This window comes from Rhea americana, unplaced genomic scaffold, assembly GCF_003343005.1.
Source record: "Rhea americana isolate MKP2758 unplaced genomic scaffold, rheAme1 scaffold_0, whole genome shotgun sequence".
NCBI lineage: Eukaryota > Metazoa > Chordata > Aves > Rheiformes > Rheidae > Rhea > Rhea americana.
In genome coordinates, this window is record NW_028185037.1 from 626,359 (window position 1) to 647,355 (window position 20,997).

A 20,997-nucleotide genomic window follows, 5' to 3' on the forward strand; every position below is an offset into this window, starting at 1 on the left:
AAAAAAAAAAAAAAAAAAGCTTGCTTAGGTGAATTTAAGTTTTAAATACCCCACTAGCATGCCATTACATTCCAAAATGACAGTTTAATTACAACTCTCCTGTGCTAGAAACCCAAGAGAAGTAGCGCAAATATTCTTGCAAGTGCAKTAGGAAAGTCGGCCGGGGAGGAAACAACTTCTTCCTCTTGACAAAAGCCAAAGYGTCTCTTGAAGAGATGTGGCCTCTTACAGGCTTTTTTGTATTTACTTGTTTGTGTCTCCTAAGAAAAGAAGCAAATACTCTCTAGGTCACAGGGCTACTAAGATCACAGGAAGGGTTCAGGAAAAGAATGGATCAGGGAACATATGTTAAGTATCTTAGAAGTAAGCTGCAATATTCTTAAATCCTCTAGCCTCTAAAAAAACGGACACTTTAAAGTGTATTTTTATTTTGTTCAGGATGCACCGTGTGTTTCCCGGCATACTTTCTTGCTTCTTTCAGTGGTCTCAGAAAAATTATGAAACAGAATAGTAACGTCACATTAATTGCTTTTTTGTGTCTTTTTGAAACAAAATTAAACAAAAAACTAACTAACATGCAATGGCACACTTGAATTGTTTTTGAAGTTGTAACTTTCTATTTAAAGAGATGGTTTCTTTCATTCCACTCCATATTTAGAAAAGCAGAATATGGAAAGAAATTCTTTGATAAAGAGTATTAAATAACATTTCAGAAAGAAAAGCAGAGATGAAGAGCAATATAAGGTCAGACCAAAAGAAAAATAAATATAAGACGGAACTTATATGGAGAAAATACAGAACACAGATCCCTTCATACATTAGAAGGGTAGAAGATAGCTTCTAAAGGAAGGTTATCGTAGAAGACTTGATGTTTTCCAGTCACGAATATGGAATTKTAACAAACTGTACTTCCTAGAGAGAACTGCAGTCAGGATCAGATCCTGGAAAATTCCATTTTTTTTCATTATGATTAGCTGGCTTCTACAGTCATACAGGACCTTACCACTCATCAGCTACAAAAACAACAAAATATATGTTTAATATCAACCATATTTGTTATCTTGGAAAACCTTCTGATGCTCTTCATCGAGGAATGCGTGTCTCCTGAAGACTAACTACTGTACAATTTCACTGCTAACCATCGCTGTCCTGTTCATAGCATGCCTCTGCAATAAGGACAGCTTCAAGTTCTTGCTTTAGCTTTCAAGAACTTGAAAGTCCCTTTAGCTTTAGCTTCTGGGCTTCCAGAAGACTCTTCATCAGCATAAGCATTTTGTAGCCAGAAAAGCTCACCTCTCCTTCATATCTTCACCTTGCAGAGAAAATTAGATCCCAGAGTAGTCAAAACTTTTTAAATAATTTTTAACTATACACTTTTTGTTGGACACTAGTTCATATGTAGCATGAGCATATTTTTTCAGATGAGTCACCATACTGCTATTTCTGTTTTGACCCTGCAAAAAATAAGGCACCAGAGTGACCACACAGCTCAATTAATGCATTTCCTTCTTTACTGGGSTTACGTACCAACTGTACAGCATGATGAATTAGGACTATTTACTGATTTGACCTGATACAATCACATTCCGCTTACCTCCTAATACTTATGTTGGCTACAACAAAAAAAAAGTTCGGGGGGAGGAAACAGCTGTTCTGCTTTTAAAGTGTTAACTATATCACTCCTGAATACATTCAAGAGTAACTTCTTTATAGCTGTGTGCTGACACAAATATGTGTGATGAAATTCTCATAAGTTTGTTCAATCTATCCAGCACATTCATTACACTGTGTATTACTGATAATTAAATTTGAAATAAGACTGATTTAAGATTTTGCCACTTCTAGAGAGCTAGGAATATATACTTTTTTTTTTTTTAAGGGAGAAACATTCTATCATGCTAATTTTAAAAGAATAATCTTAGCATATAAATAAATTCAATATAATTTTTACATTTCTCTGAGCTACAAGTCTGTTGTGATAGAAGATGGCTATGATCATTTAGAGCACGTTGGACCTAAAAGTAATGAAACGAAAATGTGCATGTTCCAAGATGGTGCCAAAATGCAACATAAAATTGTATCTCAGAAATATACCTACATGACTTAATCTACATGAAGTAATAGCATATACCTATGTTTAAGAAGAACTCAACCTGACAAAACATTTGAAAAAGTTTATTTAATTTTGGATAAAATGAATTCATTTCCTTACACTACGCAATTATCAGAAAGGTCTAACCACTTATGCCTTGTATGAACATGAATGTACACTGTATTTCACAACAGTTATTGATATTTATAAAACAAATATTGTTTTTGTTAATCACCAGAAGATGATAGCAGTGGCCACAGCCTTATAGGAACTACGTTCCTATTTAGATTTATATCCAAAAGCTTTCTGTATCTGCACACTTCTGCTTAACGTTAACTTTAAGAGCACACTATTAATTTCTCAAACATGTGGCTGTCTCATAAGCCCAGAAGTAAAACATGTTCATTAAAGAGATGTGAAAAAGTTCCAAGGGAACTGCCAAAACTAGCATAATTATGAAAATATTTAACACTGCAACCAACTGAAATCACATTCTGTATATAGACTGCAGTGATGTCATAACAAATACGCCAGCCAAAATGCACTAAAACTACTGCACTCTAATAAATCCAGCTCACACCAGCTGACAAACATTTTAAAGCTAAAGTAAAAATTATATTGGAGATGGGAAGGGAGTTATATTCTAAAAGTGTTATTAWCTAGTATTATAATATGATACTTGATAAAGTGTCCATTCATTTTAATATTAGTGAGTGATTACAAGTCACAACAGTAGCAAACTAAAAATATGCATAAGGTTTCTACAGGGCTGATTTTTAAAGAAAACACTAATTTACTAAAATTTGTTTCCGTAGTATTTTATGCTGATATTATAAGTAAAGCCTAGATAATTTCAAAATTTTTAACATAATTCATTTTGAGAGTTACTACATGAATGTACCATGGTAACTTCTGAGCATATCAAAGCTTAAAAAAAATATAAACAAATTTTTAAAAAGTGTGCACAATCAGGCCTCTTTCTTTTTCCATTTTGGCAACAGTTCCAGACCAGGTACTGCTAAATGTTTTTATAGAGCACTATGGTTACATCTACAATGATGCAAGTCATAAATAACATGCTAATGACACCTAGGCTAAATAAATTCAAATATGAGTTCCTCAACTTCCTATTGAAATAGACTATTAAAAGAGTTATTTCAAGTTCTAAAGCAAATTACCTTTGACTGAACACACACTAGATGAGGCTTATTATGATCCTTCTTAATAGATAAGGTTACCTCATGATGAGTTTTCTGTATTTAAAATACATAGGGTTTTTTCTCTTTAAAATACCCTCTCCTTTTAAAATATGCAAAAGCCATTTAACAGGCAAGACATCTCAAATGTCTGATGAGAATAATTTATGGTAGAAGACTGTATTCTCTTGGGGATCACTTGGATATTTATGTAGACCTTCTGCTCTCACGAAACCAAATTAAGAAGATAAAAACTGTATTTTGGGGTTTTTTTAATAAATAAATAAATAGAGGGAAACATGGAAAAGCAATGATAATTATGAATAACATTTTTAAAAAATCCAACTTATTCTAAGAAACTTCTACACAGACTTACAGACAGTTTCCTTGTTACTGTTTAATATTTTCCTCTACAAAGTCTTCTTTTTTGGATCTTTCATTTATCATCTCTAGAACAACAAGCCTATTACTTAGAAGACTATAACAGGTACATATTTCTACTTATATGATGCATATCTTAAATTGCAACATGCTAAAAGAACACAAATGAGGAATCCATTTCCTACTAATAGACTGGCAGTACACGGCTGAGCATGCTGCCTATAGCAAGATTACAACTGACAGGCTGGAGCACAGGGCTCACAGCAACTCCATGAAGTCCARCAAAAGCAAATGCCACATCCTGCACCYGACATGGAGCTACCCTGTACAACTCGGCAAGGTAGGTGCAACATGGCCAGAAAGCAGCACTGCACAAAGGATCCAAGGCATGGTCAGCAAGTTGAACACAAGTTAGCAGGGTGCCTTTGCAGCAAAGAAGGCCAACTGTGTGCTGGGCTGTATTAGAAAGGGGAAGGCCAGCAGGTTGAGGGACATGATCCTTCTCCTTCCCTAAAGAGGTAAGGGTCTCTGGCTCTTGGGAGACCTTGCGTGGAGCATTGCGCCCAGCCTGCTAGTCCCCAGCACGAGCCACACGGACACTGCGGAGCGAGTCTGGTGGAAGAGCACCAAGGTGGTTAGGGGGCAAGAGTGCACAATTGCTCCTGCAGCACAGTCTGAGGCCAAGGCGGTGGTTCAGCCTGGACACTGAACAGGAGAGGTCTTACTGCTGCCTACAGCTGCCTCTTGGGAAAGTATGGAGAAGCTGGCRCCACGCACTTCTCAGAGGCGCAGTGAGAGGACGAGAGGCAACAGGCACCAACTGAAACGCAGGTGATTTCAAGTAGATGTGTAGGAAGCCTTTTCACCCCAGGGGGTGCTCAAGTAGTAGACGAGGCTGCCTTGAGTGGCTGTGGAATCTGCATCCTTGGAGATGCCCAGCACTTGGCTGGGTGCTGTCCTGCACCTCCTACTCAAGCTGGGCTCGCTTTGGGCTGATCTCTGGAAAATACCTAGTCCAACCTCCTGTTCAAACTACCCGATGATTCTCCTATTCCTTTCCATGCAAAAATGAAAAAAAAAAAAAAAAAAACTCAAGGTTTTGAAAAGGTTATTTTCAGATTATCCCATAAATTTTATTAGAATGCCATTTAAATAAGCACTATCAAGTACTTGCTTCTGAAAAAAAATCTGATTACGTTCCACTGATATATATAATTGTCAATACAAACTACCTCCATAGGCAAATATGGCAATTCACTAATACTACCCTTCTCTAAGTTATTTGCACTGGCTAACACAGGTTAAGCATTACTTACAGATGAATCAACAACTTTGACACAGCCTCAGTAATTTCACCCTTCGGAGGATACATGCTCTAGGTGACCCTGCTGAGCGGGGAGGTTGGACTAGATGATCTCCAGAGGTCCCTTCCAACCTTACTGATTCTATGATTATATGAAAATCTCATTAAGAGTTAATACCAAAAGCAAACTGAAACATGGAACTAGAAAATTAATTTTATTATTGCTCTAATGAACAGCAAAACAAACATGTAAAAACCCCTGATGTAGAGAAAATCAGTTTGAATTAATACCATTTGTAAATCTCTTGGAGGGACTGTGTTAAGAGTTTAATGCACATTAAGTCTAAAATGAAATAGTTGCATTATATGACAGGACATACATATAAGTGTATTCAATAATTATGACTATAAAATACTGAAAGAACTTTTATTTAGAAAGTAAAAGCACAAAAGAACTATTATTTAAAAGGTGTTTCCATGAGATTATATTGACTGATAATCAATACTATACATATTAGCAGTGCAAATAGTTGATTCAAACGAAGGAACATCTTGACAYTTAAGTAAACAATGTTTAAATTAGATTTGATCAGTATTTTGGAGTAATTATTAAGGAGTTCGGTATCATATAATTAAATGCATATGCATTATATACACTATATGCCACCTGTAATAAGTTATTCAAGTTGGTCCATTTGCTTTCACTGCTGCAAAACCCAGCCTTAAATCTCTTCAAGACAGCAAAGCCTACCCTAGAGTACATTAGTAACAACTTACTTTGGGCACAGCTCTCTTTCTAAGACAGACAAGAGAAGACTCAAAGAGATCTTTATTTTTTTTGTACTTAAATATTTTTCAGCATCATATCACACAGAAGTGTGGCAAAATCAACTCTTCAAATTCTGTACCTCACAAATGAGAAATACCAGGGAATGTGTCTACACATTCATTAGCCTGAATAAGAATAATATAATAGGATAAGTCAAAGCAATTAAGAAATGATTTAGCAAGGCGCTAGTCCAGGTTTGCTCTCCTTGTTGCGTCTGGTCTCCGCTTATGTCAGATTCAGGTAATCAAGTAGTAACAGTGACCCACAAGACCACTTAGATTACCTGCACTGGGTCAAGAGGTTAGATTTAATCAGTCTCCTATTAAAAGCTGTGTTTTGTAACTTCTATGTTAATCAAAAGCAATGTGCTCTGAAACAGAGGTACAAGCTAAAAATCTGTGTGAAAAACGAAGATAGGCTGGAAAACCGCAACAGCCGCCCCAACTGAAAACCCATGCAGCTTGCAGGAAGCATGTTGCACTGACGCCACAGAATCTATGCTGTCTGCTTCCTGATTTCTGGGGAATAATGTCTTCCTGTGATGTTGCTACTGTTTTGATTATCAGATCATTAGAGATACTTGAGAGTAAAAGTCTTGTTTACAAGAAAGGGAGCTGTCCGAGTCCAAAAGACTATGGTGACAAGGCCACAACCTCTCTGGGCAACCTGCTCCAGTGCTCCGTCACTCTCTCAGTGAAGAAATTCCCCCTCACGGTCAGGCGGAACTTCCTGGCGTACAGTTTGTGCCCGATACCTCTTGTCCTGTCACACGGCACAACTGAAAAGAGTTTGTCCCCATCCCCTTGACACCCTCCCTTCAGGTACTTATACACACTGATCAGATCCCCCCTCAGTCTTCTCTCCCCCAGGCTGAAGAGGCCCAGCTCTCGCAGCCGTTCCTCATAGGGCAGGTGCTTCAGCCCTCTGATTATCTTCGTAGCCCTACACTGGACTCTCTCCAGTAGCTCCATGTCTCTCTTGTACTGGGGAGCCCAGGACTGGACACAGTGCTCAAGGTGAGGCCTCCCCAGGGCTGAGTAGAGGGGCAGGAYCACCTCCCTCCACCTGATGGCAACACTCTTCCCAATGCACCCCAGGAGACCATTGGCCTTCCTGGTCACAGGGGCACATGGTCAACCTGTCATCCACCAGCACTGCCAGGTCCTTCTCTGCAGAGCTGCTCTCCCAAAGGTTAGCCCCCAGCTCATGCTGGTGCCTAGGGTTATTTCTCCCTAGGTGCAGGACTCTGCACTTGCCCTTGTTGAACCTCAGGAGGKTCCTCTCTGCCCAGCTCTCCAGCCTGGCCAGGTCTCTCTGAATGGCAGCACAGCCCTCTGGTGTGTCAGCCWCTCCTCCCAGCTTGSTATCATCAGCAAACTTGCTGAGGAGGCACTCTGTCCCCTCATCCAGGTCACTGATGAAGAAGTTGAATGGACGGGACCCAGTACTGAGCCCTGGGGGACRCCACTAGCCACAGGCCTCCAGCTAGACTCTGCASTGCTGATGACAACACTGAGCTCTGCCTTTCAGCCAGTTCTCAAGCCACCTCACTGTCCACTCATCTAACCCACACTTCCTGAGCTTAGCTAGGAAGATATTAGGGGAGACAGTGTCAAAAGCCTTCCTGAAGTCAAGGTACACARTGTCCACTGCTCTCCCCTCATCTACCCAGACAGTCACTCCATCATAGAAGGCTCTCAGATTGGTTAAGCAGGAAATCTGTAGCATCYTCTATAAGACGACTGTGGATGTATCTTTCTAAGTCACATAARAAGAGATGGTTGCTCACCATCTTGGCTCTCTTGCCTGTTCAAAGTCTGTATGTATAGAAGTGAGAAGAAAAAGTGACTAAAATGGTTTACTAACTGAAGGATCAGGAAGAATGACTGACAGAAAACACATTAAGAAGAACAGATGGCAAATATAAGAAGAAAGGAGACAGGAAGTGATTTGCATCATTTTTATTCTCTTCTTTGTGTTCCAAAATATTCAAATCTAATAAAATTTAAGAGATACTACAAGAATTGGTCATTTTTTTCCTTAATTACTAAGAGCTAAAATTTATTTTCACTTGAAAAAATTCTGAACAAAATAAAACGCATTTAAAATACAACAGTTTATCTCCATATGTGGTAACTCTAAGAGAGTTTGACTCTTCTGCTCTCATGCAGCTTATTCCATGGTTTAGGGGCTATTACAAAATAACCTCACAATATAAAAAGCTCCAGCCACTGAGCTGATAAAGAGCAGCACCTTAGTAGACCCTTTTTTTCTGTAATCACCGCATTCCTTCCATGTACCAAAGTAACAGTACTTAAGCAAGTTTACACTTTTGGTGTGGTATTTTGCAAGGCAGTGGATATACTCCCATCCTTGTTAAAGTCCCTTGCAATACTATGAACAGCTAAACACTTTCAACAACATTTATCAGATATGTTATCCTGAACACTGCAGAAAGATGGAAGAAACATCATTAGCATGGCTTGACCACACCACTTCCTTTTACTCTTCCTATTTTAATCTGTTCCACCTGCTAGAGGGATAGCACTAGCCYCTCCCCTTGTTTAAGCCAGTCTCAGGCTCTTAGTCAAGATGTCACTTCCCTTCATGGCTGAAGAATATTAAGGGTGCTCATTTCCCCACTATAGTAGCACACTATAGCTGCAGCTCCATTTCCCACTTTTAGTGGGTATTTTTCCCTAACACATTTCCTCTTTCACTCTATAATAGAAAGAGAGATCCTTCATGCAAGAATCTCCTCCACCAAGCACCTGCCAAGATGTAATAATAATCTTTATTACAACATAACCTTGCCTCTCAGTTCCCTGAGACGAAGGCATAATACTGTCCAGATCAAATTTTCTTCTAATCCCAAACAGTATTGGGCAAGACATCTACAGCAAGACCCCAGCAATAACCTTGCCAGTTCAGTAAGCCTCAGCACTCTCATATTTCCAGTATCATGATGAACCTGTCATATGACAGAAGAGGGCCCCAGGCACAACATTTTACCTGGAGAACATGCTAGTGAGCTCTCTCCATTGCTCAGCATCACGTGGGCCGTGTTTAACTTTTGGCAGTTTTGGAGGGAGGAGAGGAGACAAAAAGCAGTCAWTTAAATATTAATAGATTTTATTTGTCAATGAGGGGAAGAGACATGTCCTCACGAGGGTCTCCTCATCTGCCACTGATATTCACACACTTAAGTGCTTATCCTTAAAATGACTACTTCTCCATGAAAATTAGTTGAAACTAGTCAATAGATTCAAAAACTTAATGGAGCAGTCTAGCAGAACAGACTAATGAATGACACGCAACATAATGGTGCATATCTGGTTTCCTGAGGATACCAAGCTTAAAACTAACATCACAAAAAAAAGTGGTGGGGTCATGCATTTTAGCCTAACAGTCCYTTCCTCCTGGCTTACTGTTTGAGATGGGTCCATGTCAAATTTGAGCTTGTGGCCATTTTCCACAGAACATGCACTGGCAAAATCCTTCCCTAGTTGGAAATAAGGCTTTCAGGAACTTCTTCCAGGGCAGGGAGCTCAAGCAGGAATGAGATTTCTCAGCCATAGGCAGAGCATTACTGAATCTCTTTACAGCTTTCACTCCATTCTGCAAATTCAAAAGCACTGGGAATCTCCTTAAATAAGAAGTACTATCTTTGCATACAATACGATATACAACAGGAAATTACAACTATTTACATTACTAAAAAAAAAAAAAAAAAATCCTCTCTTTTTAAGAACTAAGGACAGTCTTCACAAAAAGAACATTCATGGCTTTTTAAATGCTGTATTAAGAAAAAGTTACTTCCTAACTAAGACATCACTTATCCTAATTTTGATAGTTTTCTAACTCTTCAGCTTTTAAATTCTAAACACAGAAGCCAAGTTCATGTTGGGTTCCAGTCCTCCCCAGTTAGTCAGACATTTTTCGTAATTTCCATAGAAGGAGGATAAAATTATCAAAATCTTTGTATTTAAAGTTTTAGTTACACTTCAATAGCACCACAGTATTTTGTAGCAACTCAGTTTAAGTTTTATGGGTCTGGGTTTATTTTTCTGCACATAACACCATGAGGAAGAAAAATGTTTCATCAAAAGTAATTCATAAAATTATGTCTTTCCTTAGTCCTTTAGTTTTGTTAACTAATGTGTTTAAAAAACTAGCTGAAGAGCTGTACAAACTTTCTGATTAATAAATGCAAAGGAGTATACAGAGGCACTATTTACCTAAAAATATAAACATTAAGGAGTTTTTACTTATAATCAGTCATTTCTTCTGCAAGTGTCAGTCTGTAATGTGCATACCATTCCAAAGCATTTATTGTTATTTATAATGTACTGCATTTTAGGTAAGAAAGCAAGCCTTTACAATAGTAATGTAAAGCTAAATAAGAACAATTTATCTTCTAAAACAGCCAGACATCTATCACATAGAACAACCAAAATGCTGCATCTTAAAATAAAGTAGATGTCAAAATCACATTATAGTATTTGTAAAGTTTAACAAGAGATCTCTGTAACTATAGCATCACAAAATATGAATTTTAAACTATGTGATAAAAAATTAATGTGCCTTTCTAAAGCAGTTGGTACTTTTTAAATCAGCACACGTTTGCTGTTGTTTCAGGTGAACAACATGTACATGCTATTTTCTTCCTTACGTGAATTTTGACATGCATAGAAATTTCTTCAAAACAATTTATTTTCCTTAGTACCAACTAATTAAATTGTTTTTAGTCAAAAATAAGAACAAAACCCCCTCCCCCAAAGCTGTGGTGATCATTTTAAATGGAAAATATTTTTTCTTTCATTCCTGGTCTAATTTATAATGAAAGAATAAGTTCAGATTTAATATGAGGGAGGTAAACAAGTGTCAGCAAAAAATAAAGTTGAGTGTCCAAGAGAACCAAAAAAAAAAAAAAATCCAACATTCTGAAAGAGATAGTTAAAACAGAAGGGTTGTTACTGCTTGTGTTCAACTGTGCACTCCAGCCACACGCAAAAGGAAGAAATTAAATATTGGAGGGAGAAGATACAAAAGTAATTTTATGAAAGAAAAAAAATAGTGTGGGAAAATGAAGTCAAAGTTGCATCACCTAAAACAATTATAGATAACAAGTGTCAAAGCCAAACTTGTCTACAAATTAAAGTTATTAATAGTTCCAGGCATACAGATACAGTTCACCAAAATGTCATTTCTGTCTGAAAATTAACATGTTGCAGATAAGATCACAGAAGTCAAGGATACTTCCTTCCCTCTGCTCTTTTTTTGGCGCATAGACTATAATCATACTGTATTTACACTCATACTGTATTTACACTCTTCCATCATCTTCTCTCTGCTCCTATGTGCAAGTGTATTACAATCTTTCATTACACACGTTATCCTAAGACAGACAATATACTTAAGGAAGCATTTTATAATAGCCCATTAAATAGCATTTAAAACAAATCACAGTGCAGAGTACAAACTCAGAATATAAATCCTAATATCTCTAGATTAAAAAATAAAGAAGTGTGCACCTAATTGTCTTCCATTTAATAAAAAAGAGTGTTTTCTTTTTTTCTTTTTTTCCTAAAAAAAAAATATAGACTTCAGCCTAGGATGATCCAACAGTTAGAAGCAGTTAGAATCCTAATACAAGCTGCAGCAATGACAGAGAGCAGCACAAGCCTAGATTGCAACAACACATTGCACAGGAAGCCTAACCCCCCCTGGATCCCGCGTGTGCATGTGCACGTGTGCACGCACACACACACGCACAGAAAACATCACACCTTCTGATGCTGCTTCCACCTGCTCTTTTTTCTAAGCTAAATCAGCTTCAGGTTTTATGCCAGCAGAGTACAGGAGAATACACTGTGTTTTTTAGGCATTAGTGGAATAGTTTGGAAGAAATGAAGAAAGGAGCCAAAGGGAAGTATTCCTGAAACCTGAGTTACTAACTGGACTAGACTGCACATCATATTCTCACAACGGTTTTGGTCCAGCTGCTGAAAAAGAGCAAGGCACACCTCGTATGTATGACCTTAAATTACACAAAAACTGTAGAAAGCTATGTCTTAACAATATGATAATGCAGTTATGTCATTAGAAGCAGTAAYGAAGCTAAATAACTGAGGTTATACAAATAATGTATACATACTGCAGATATTACTTACAACACTAAAAGTTAATTATACAAGTATATCCACATATTCAAATATGCATGAGTTTGAATAAGTATACATACAGCATATATCTATAAATTTATTTTCTTACAATATCAATTATTTAACAAAATGTTCTATTAAAATACCATTTTATGATTATTTTCACAAACAGAAAGGTGCCATACRTATCTTCATGGATATAATTTATAATACATATTCTTCTGCCCTAGGTTCAGGCCGCAAAATAATTTTGAAAGAAAAAGTATAGATGGCCTGTATACCACAACATTTTCACTCATAATCTGTGTTCCTCTACTCAGTTTKGCAAGACAGTGTATTAAAATGCATTATGTGCAAAATATCAAGTGACATTCATCTGTATGCTATTTACAATTTTTTTTGTATATTTACAAATATTTCACTCAAAAGATATCCTTATTTTAATGAAAACCTTTGTAGGTGGAGGAAAATAATTTTTGCTTGTTACTTTTCTGTACATAACTTATATGCAACTATCTCTGCAAATTAAAGACCTTTGACTTGGTTTGTTCTTTTCCCCCCAGTCAGGTTTCACCTACCTGGGAAGCACTTCACTGTCTCATCAAGTTTTAAATGTATAGAAGCTACAGAGTTCATTTAGTCCTATAGAACAACAATGCTAGAAGTGTACCTTTTTTTTTCTTTTTTTTAAAAAAAAAAAAAAAAGAAAAAAAGAGTATGCTTGCTTTAGGAAACCAAGCAGATGTTCAAAATTTTCCATTAAAATACAGACTCTTCCTCACTACTGTATTATTTTAGGTCAAGCACCACCAAAAAAGTATTACTTATACATATTTTGAAATATTACATTTTCCATTACCACATCAAAGACTTCTTAAGCTCTCAACAGAAAGAAAACGAAATAACTCAAAAACTAAAGACAGAAGAAGACTCCACACACATTTCTCGTTTCAGCAGGAAACACATAAGAATTACTTATTTTCTGAGGTATGTTATAGCAAAGATTTATGATTTATGTCTAGTTAAGATTCCAGGACAATTTCCAGTGTACAAAATGCATCTTTGATCCAAAAATTTGTGCAGTAACTTAACAGATAGAGTTTCCAACTGGGATTTGCTTTAAAATAAAGGCTTTGTACTGTAATTGGGAGCTAAAGATAAGTTAGCACATTGAGGTACAAGCTTTTCACCTTCAGAGAGCTTTGATTAACACCATTCTGATTAACATAAATCACTGATGAAATCATATTTGCTATGTCTAGTTGATACGAATCAATAAGGTGCATAACATTGATTAGTTTAAGGGCCCATCATATGGGGTTTGCATAAAGACATTTAAGGACAACAGCCTAATTTTAAAGATTCCTAACAGCAAGAAAGTACTTCAAGGCTCCTGCGACTCGTGCATGAAAGGCTGAGAGTTACCAAGTTGCAGAGCATTACACGTTCCTGTTCCTCTCTTAGCGACTAATTTATAGCTGCAGAAAGCAACAAAATACATAGTAATTCTTCACCAGAGGCTTGGATTCTCTCTCAGAGGACACATGACCAAAAAAGACAGGAAGCTATCTCAGAAACAAAACAACTGCACGTTGCAAATATTTGCAGCATGATTAAATTGTCACAAAAACATTTTAACTAACTTTAAACTTCACATCTTCAAAAGCACCAGAAATTGAAAATCTTTATTTAAAAACAACTCACCACAACACATTACACTCACCCCATCAAGTTGCTGACTTCTTCTCTGGTCACTTGTCCCCCCATTAGGCTTAATATACCCCAGCAGAGTCGTACTCAAGTCCATCCACCCCTATTCATGCAACAAAATCTAATACAGCTCATATTTTGCCAAATCTCTCTTAAAGAAGGAAGCATGAAAACAAAACAGCAGTCTAGCTGAGTCCTTTCCTACACCTGTTACTGTCCAAATTCCCCAGTAATATCCAGTTATGGTGTTCTAACCTTTGTGACAAGCTCTCATTAATAAGATGACACACATGAAATCCTCTTTGTCTTCCTAACATAAGGGAGGAGGTACCACATAGGAGTCTCAAGCAGTTCCCTAATACTGCTGAGCTTTCACTGCTCATGCACAGCTGTGACAGCAGCAGCCAGGTAGCTGTGCAAACATCGTGATCAAGTTTTTAAAAAACCCTTCAAAAGTCTATCCAAGAAAAACTTTCAGATAGCAGATGAATTTTTTAGATGCCATGTTAGGCCAAGGAAAAATCCAATTAATGGTAATTCTAAAGATCAGCAAAAACTAGTTCAATGTATTCTTATATAAAATCCAGATTARATGATCAAGAAAGTTCTTCTGGTCTTTAAAATCTATTAATTCAGGATGGCAGGARACATCTCCAATATTTATTTACTCCATTACCAACCGCTGACTGGCGCCAAAAAGGACAGAGTAATAGACAATCAGAAATGGAGGTGGGATAACATGACAAAGATGACAAAAGGAACAGGAAACAAAAGTGAAGTGGCAAAATTGAAGTGCTCCTTGAAAACAGCATCTTTTAATACACAAGAAATAACATTTACAGAGCGTACAAGTAACAGCATGGCTGGTCATCTGACTTAATCCAATAAAGAAGTAGCTGATGCTACCCTTAGTAGTCTCTTTAATAGACACCTCTTCTGCTAAATTTCTGCAGTAAAACTGAAACACGTGATCGTCTCTCTACAAGAGTTTAAGAGGAACAAAATTTACTAAATGGCTTATTATATATAAGCTCTGTACATTTACCAAAATAGTTTGGAAGGAGATGTGAAAACAGCTCTCTGAACAACTGCCAAACAACTAGCATGAAAAAACTCCCACAAGCATCTCACGGCAGTACTTCAATCAGCTGCAACATACCAAACTGAGGTACACACAAAGCAGTAAATCTTAACTCCAGCATTCTTAAATGCCAAAAACAAACAAAGAAAAAATCTCACATTTGACAGTAAATTTTAATTTGGCATCCAATCACCRTATTTTCCATATTAACACACAGTTGTTTAGATAACTACCTTTTAGGCCATCTGAGTATCTGATGGCACAAGGTTCAGAAACTAGAAGCCAGTATGCACTTCACATATATCCAGCTGTTCTTGATGTAAGCCAGGGCTATACAAGATAATACTGTAAGCCAAAGACGTTGCGTTCAAGCACTTCAGATAAGCAACCTAAGGTGCCGTTAACTCTATGTATCTACCAAGGTTTGGGATTTCTCCCCCCCTTTTAGGGAAAGGGGGTTGTGTTTTTCAAGCTGAGTTTCAGAGTTACTTTGCCCCATATTGCCATTTTAGTAGAGTCATAGACACCCTACATAACTGGGGGGACAGTGGAGCGGGAGGGTGGAAAAGACTAGAGTCATTAAACCTTTGGCAGAAGCATGCAGGTGACTTTTTTTTTTTAAATATATTACAAAATGCTACCAAAACTTTATGACAGAAGCTTGTTGTGAAATAGGCCATAAAACATGTTCTCGAATAAAAGCACACAGTAAAACCAGTTGTAGCAAACCACACACTCCACAGAACCGGGCAACTACCAGGGACTCGTGTTATTTTACGCTGCAACGAAGCGGCATCGCTGCTGCACCCAAACTCATCCCCAGCAGCAGCCCAAGCTCTACAGGGCGCTGCACAGCGATGAGAAGCCCAGGGCWTGGCCTACAAACACATCAAAGTACTTAGGCCCAAGCCAAGAAATGCCATCAACACAGCAAACATCAACAGATTCAGTGGCCTACAGCTCTCATTCCTAGGAAACATGGTTATCCCAAGCCTGGTGCAAGGGGGAGGGGGAGACACTGTGCAGCCTCTTCCAACCATAATGTGTATTATTGCTAATAAAACTTTCTGAAAATCCAAAACTATATTTCATAACAACAAAGATAATGGTGTGGAGAAGTGTTTGCATTTGACATTACTACCGTAATTTAAATGAATATTTAAACACATATTATGTATCACAATTTCCCAATATGTTAGATAAAGTTTAAAGCCATGCTCACGTGGAGGGGATCATCTTAATGAAGAAATTGGAAAAGCAATGACTCAATTAAGAAAAATGGATCTTAAGAGGAGGAACAACATTCTAGTTATGAACACTTTAATCTTGAATATTTAGCATTCTACTGAAAATATGTAAGTTGTTTTATACATGAGAAGGTTTGGACAGAACTGTGAAATACCTAAATGTTCCATAGAATGAAACGAAGAATTTTAGAAATTAAGATTTCCAGAAAGACAAGTAGAAAAATAAGATAACAGTAGCATTTCCAAGAGAGGGGGAAAAACTAAGTTTTTCCTAAAAGAAATCATTTTCCATCAAAAATTGTAACAAAAGGTCATAAGCAGCTGTATTTATGAACAAAATTGTGATATCAAGATGAACATTGTTTGCATTTTTACTGTCAGAAATATCTGCATCAGAAAATTCTAAGTACTTTGCTTAACAAGACAAATTTGTCCTCTCATTAATATCTCYTTTAAAAATTAACCTTAAATTGGGATTTTTTTATTTTATTTTTTTTTTAAGATTTGCAGAAACTGATAAAGGATTACAATATAAGCCTCTAACGTCTGGCTTTCTGATGGTGAATATTTTTACATATTACTTTTCTTCAAACTGTGACATCAGCCTCTTTCAAAACAAGTCTTGCACTCCTTTAAACAAAAGAAATTATGCAATAAATTCAATGACTCTATATTAATATTAAAAATGAAGTATCAACTGAAACTATGTTTGTGTAGCTAAGAAAAGTGTYTGGAGCAAGAAAGAAGTCAGGAAAAACAGAACATAAGCTCATGCAGCAGAAAAATAGCCCAAGTAGAAAACTGTGTACACTACACCACCTTATAAAGCAGTATCACAGCAAGTGGTCATCCGGAGTCAATGATGAGTACAAAGCTAAAACACACGAGATCTCTCAGGTAGTAACCAAAGAATCATTCTGAAGATGTTAAAACAACGAAAAATGCATGGATGGATCTGTGTGTTAATATAAATCTCTGTCCTCCTCTCTCCATCAACCTGTCTGCTCTCCCACTATTTCTAAAACAGGTTTTGTAACTGCAGTGAAGGTAGATACAAAAAACCCAAACTGTGCAAGACTCATCTGTTGTTCAATTAGAATCATTAATAATTAATCAGTAGGTACAGGAATCAATACGCATTATACATCAAATTTTGATTTTACRTGTTTACAGTGCCTTTTAGGAGCAAAGCCAGGCAAAGATTAAGTCCACATTTCTTTGTGAACAGGCTACACACTGCGTAGAGCCAGAGCTGCAGAATGCGTATTCAGGAATACACTTTCACTTTGTTTCTTGAACTGCAGAAAGAAAAGGATAACCTTGCATGAACAAGAACAGTGTTACTTAGCCATTCATACAAGAAAATATGACAGAACACATGAACTTGTACTCAAGAAGAAACACGGAAAATATTTCAATTTGTACAAGAAGCCATATTAAGCCAGCATAGCTGACGTATTTAAAAGAAAATTCAATGGAATGTTCAATGCCAAAAACTTCATCACGTACAATGGGGTTTTTAAGCACCATTACTTGCTGGATATGTTMAGAAGGCTACTTTAAGAGATCAGTTAAGAAACAAATACATGTTTTCCTGTGGCAGTGATAAACATTGAAAATAACAGAATACTTCACTACAGTTTGCCCTTSCCTTCCACCTACGTAAGCTGATTACACATAAACTTTTTGCACAGGTCTAAGAAACAAGTTTTTTCAAATGAAAAAAACAAGATCATAAAAGGCAAACATGCTGCACATTAAAGCTGCAAGTATCATCACTATTAAGATTCTGAATCAAGTTAAGATATCCGAGAATATTAAATACTCAGAAAACGTGGAATTCTGAAAATCAAATACAGGCAAGACCCTCAGGAACTTAAAATGAAAAAGAAAAAATCGAGGATGAGGCAGAAGGGGGGGGAGGGGAAGACATTGTGTATGACGCTACTCTAAGTCTGTCTTCAGGTAGAGCAGGAAAGGACAAAATTTAGAGAAGTAGGACGCCACCAGCCATAAAAGTCTCAATTGCACAAGAACATATTTCCCTCATATTTCTTTTTGAGGTGGTATCTTGAAAGTAGAAGACCTCCTCAGACCTGACAGTAGAAATCCCTATAATTTTATCTGTGGGGTCACGTGAGACACTAACCCTTGATTCRTCCAAAGCATGGACTCTTCTCTCCTCAAAAGAATATCTCCCTTGCGGTACRTTGTAGTCAAGTGGGCACCTCAGTGAGAAAGAAGACAGCAATGCTTCCTAGGAAACGCAGCCAGAAACACAGTCCAGAATGGAGAAACAGACATCCAAGCTACAATGCGCACAAAACAGCGTAGCAGTTTAATTAGATACAACCTAATACTGAATGGTCCCAGAAAGGTGTCACCTGATAAGCTAGAAAATATTGCTCTGCATTGTTTCAAACTCAGTATCTTGCTTCATCTTTCAAGAAAAAAGAATTTCCCTAGAAAGAATAGATATAGCAATATTTTGCGGAAATTTTATTTTCCTATTGGTATTTTTGATGAAAACATGTGAGCTGTGTATAGCATGCTCTTTTTTCAAGAGAGCATGGATTATACACACACACACACACTAGAAGTGAATCTCAGCTCTTCCAACAGCTATATGCTGAGTTCACTTGTTTTTCCTTTACTGAGGACAAAGTGCTTAAATGATCAATATATGCCTAATAAACAACAATTTTATTTGTCACATTATAAATGTAACACTCTTTGTTGTATAATAAAAGAGAAGAGTAGTTTGATCTTTAACTTTCCCTCCTCAAGACTATTAGGTAACTGCAGAATAAAATTTCAGATTTCAGATGAAAGGAATTGTTACAWATACTTAAGCAGATAAAAGGATGTCTATTGTTAAATCCATGCCACCCAATTTCTTTCAACTTCTATATGGATACATTCATCATTCATTTTTGTACAAGTCAGGCAAAGTAGGACATCCTTAACAAAGCAGGAAATGAAGTTTTATTCATTGCACAAAATAAATCAAAAAGTCTAATGTCTGGTGATGACAATGAAACCACTAGCATATGCACTTGGGATTCTGATCTATTCTGTCCACCAGAAGCTCCCTCCTTGTGGAAGGCTGGTAAAAAGAATTAGAGTTCATTATCACTTAAACAGATTTTTCTCATGCTGTTAAGTATTYTTCTAAAGTTTTACTGCAAAATCTTAATGTTCATCATGATTGTAAGCAAATATTTAGGACGATCAACCTATGGCCCACAGGCTTTATGCAGTGTGGCAGGACAATTCATCTGGCTTGTTGCCCCTGGCCTCCTCCCCTCAAAAGCTCAGCTGTGCACCAGATGACTGGGCTGGTGGAGGCGRCGGGCTCTCAACCATCATTTTAACCAGGAGGCTTGTCAGCTTTCTCTYGTCACATAATGAGCCCGTATTTAAATGCGTACTGGGGAAAGGGCTTCCAGGGAAGRTGGCCACTTCCCATTGCCAGTACAATGCATTTAACCCCAAGACCTGTTACTGCCACATATGAGGAACACATGGGAAAGAGGATAGTCAGGAACAGGATAATGAGTTGTTTGGAGCTGGCAGCACGCTTCCGTCTGCTCTCTTTCCCAGGTCCTCATCAGACCCCAGTGGGGGCAAGCTCCAGGACAGACAGCCTAAACACCTGGGATTTAGTACAGAYGCAGGAAGGCAAAGGCTTCCAGAAAGCATCAGATCTACAGTCCAGATGATCTTCATATACACCGAGTCTATATGTATATAAAAGAGTACATATATACACACACACATATATATGTATGTATGTATATAAGAGTGTATGAAGTGCATATGAATGACACAAGACCCTTTCCTGCCACTGGAAGAGAAAAGGTAAGTGTAGCCCACCTGTTCAAAGAACTCCAACACAACTGCTTCTCATAATATACTATACAACAATTAATTATATTGATCATAAGAACACATAGTTCAGAAATGTGTGGAAAACACTGTGGTTCTTTGAAAAGTAGTCCCTAATTATCAACTCAATTATAAAATATCAGCACCAACTAGCTTTGGGTCTAACTAATCTTAAGCAATTACACATCACTACTGCAGCAGCAGCAGCTGTTAGCTATTTCAGGGAACCCTATGCTAACCTAAAATGCTGAGCAATGCTGCCAGGCAAAAAACACCCTCAAGAGCTTATGAGCTTAGCTATCTAATGAAACCAAAATATATCTTCAGCTTTAATTGAAGTTATTTGCAAACAAACAGCTCCAAACAATGAAGCCACTTACATGACAAATTTATTACCCAGAATGATTTGCACTTATAGGAAAGAGCTAAAGCAGCTTTCCATTACTCACCCTTCAATTAGGTACAAAACATTAGAAGATATATTGAGAACGAGGGACAGCAGTTTAAAGCATTCAGGGTTTTTAGACCTCAGCACTTTGGCAGTTGACCCTCCTAGATGTTAACTACTCCAAAGTGAACTAGTGCTTGGGTAACAGAAAGAAAGTTCCCAGTAAATCAGGCTGATGGCCTCAGGACATCAGGGCCTCAGGGCATCCTATCAAGTCACAGACAGATCCATGAAAATGAAGGGGTGGGAGGGAGGAGAGACTAGATTAACATATTTCTTGATGGACTGGTGAAGTTTTTCCTGTTTTCTCCAGAGAAAAAATATATATATACATACATATACATATATATATATACATATACATATATATATATATATATATTTCAATTAAAGTTCATGTTTATTTAACAGCTGCAGTTAAACTAAGATGACTAAGATCCTGACACTGCTAACAGCATAATACAATTTCCATGTGGTCCTATAGACCTCAAAAAGACCATGATTTTTGTACAGAAGAGAAAGTGCAGCCTTAAAACTGCACATTTGTCCATTCTATTGGAAAAAGTGTTTATTATTGTAACTGTTTAAAATAAAGCACCATGTACATCACTTGTGTGTCAAAGTTATTTAACAGCAACCATTGCTTAAGTGCAGATAT

The 20,997-nt window shown here is 37.2% G+C and overlaps 1 protein-coding gene across 7 annotated transcripts in view; it reads right to left on the reverse strand.

Annotated features, from left to right (window-relative positions):
- The window catches only part of VPS13B (vacuolar protein sorting 13 homolog B), a 464,422-nt gene that overhangs the window by 423,671 nt on the left and 19,754 nt on the right, over positions 1-20,997 (reverse strand). The gene's annotated exons all lie outside the window — the stretch shown is intronic.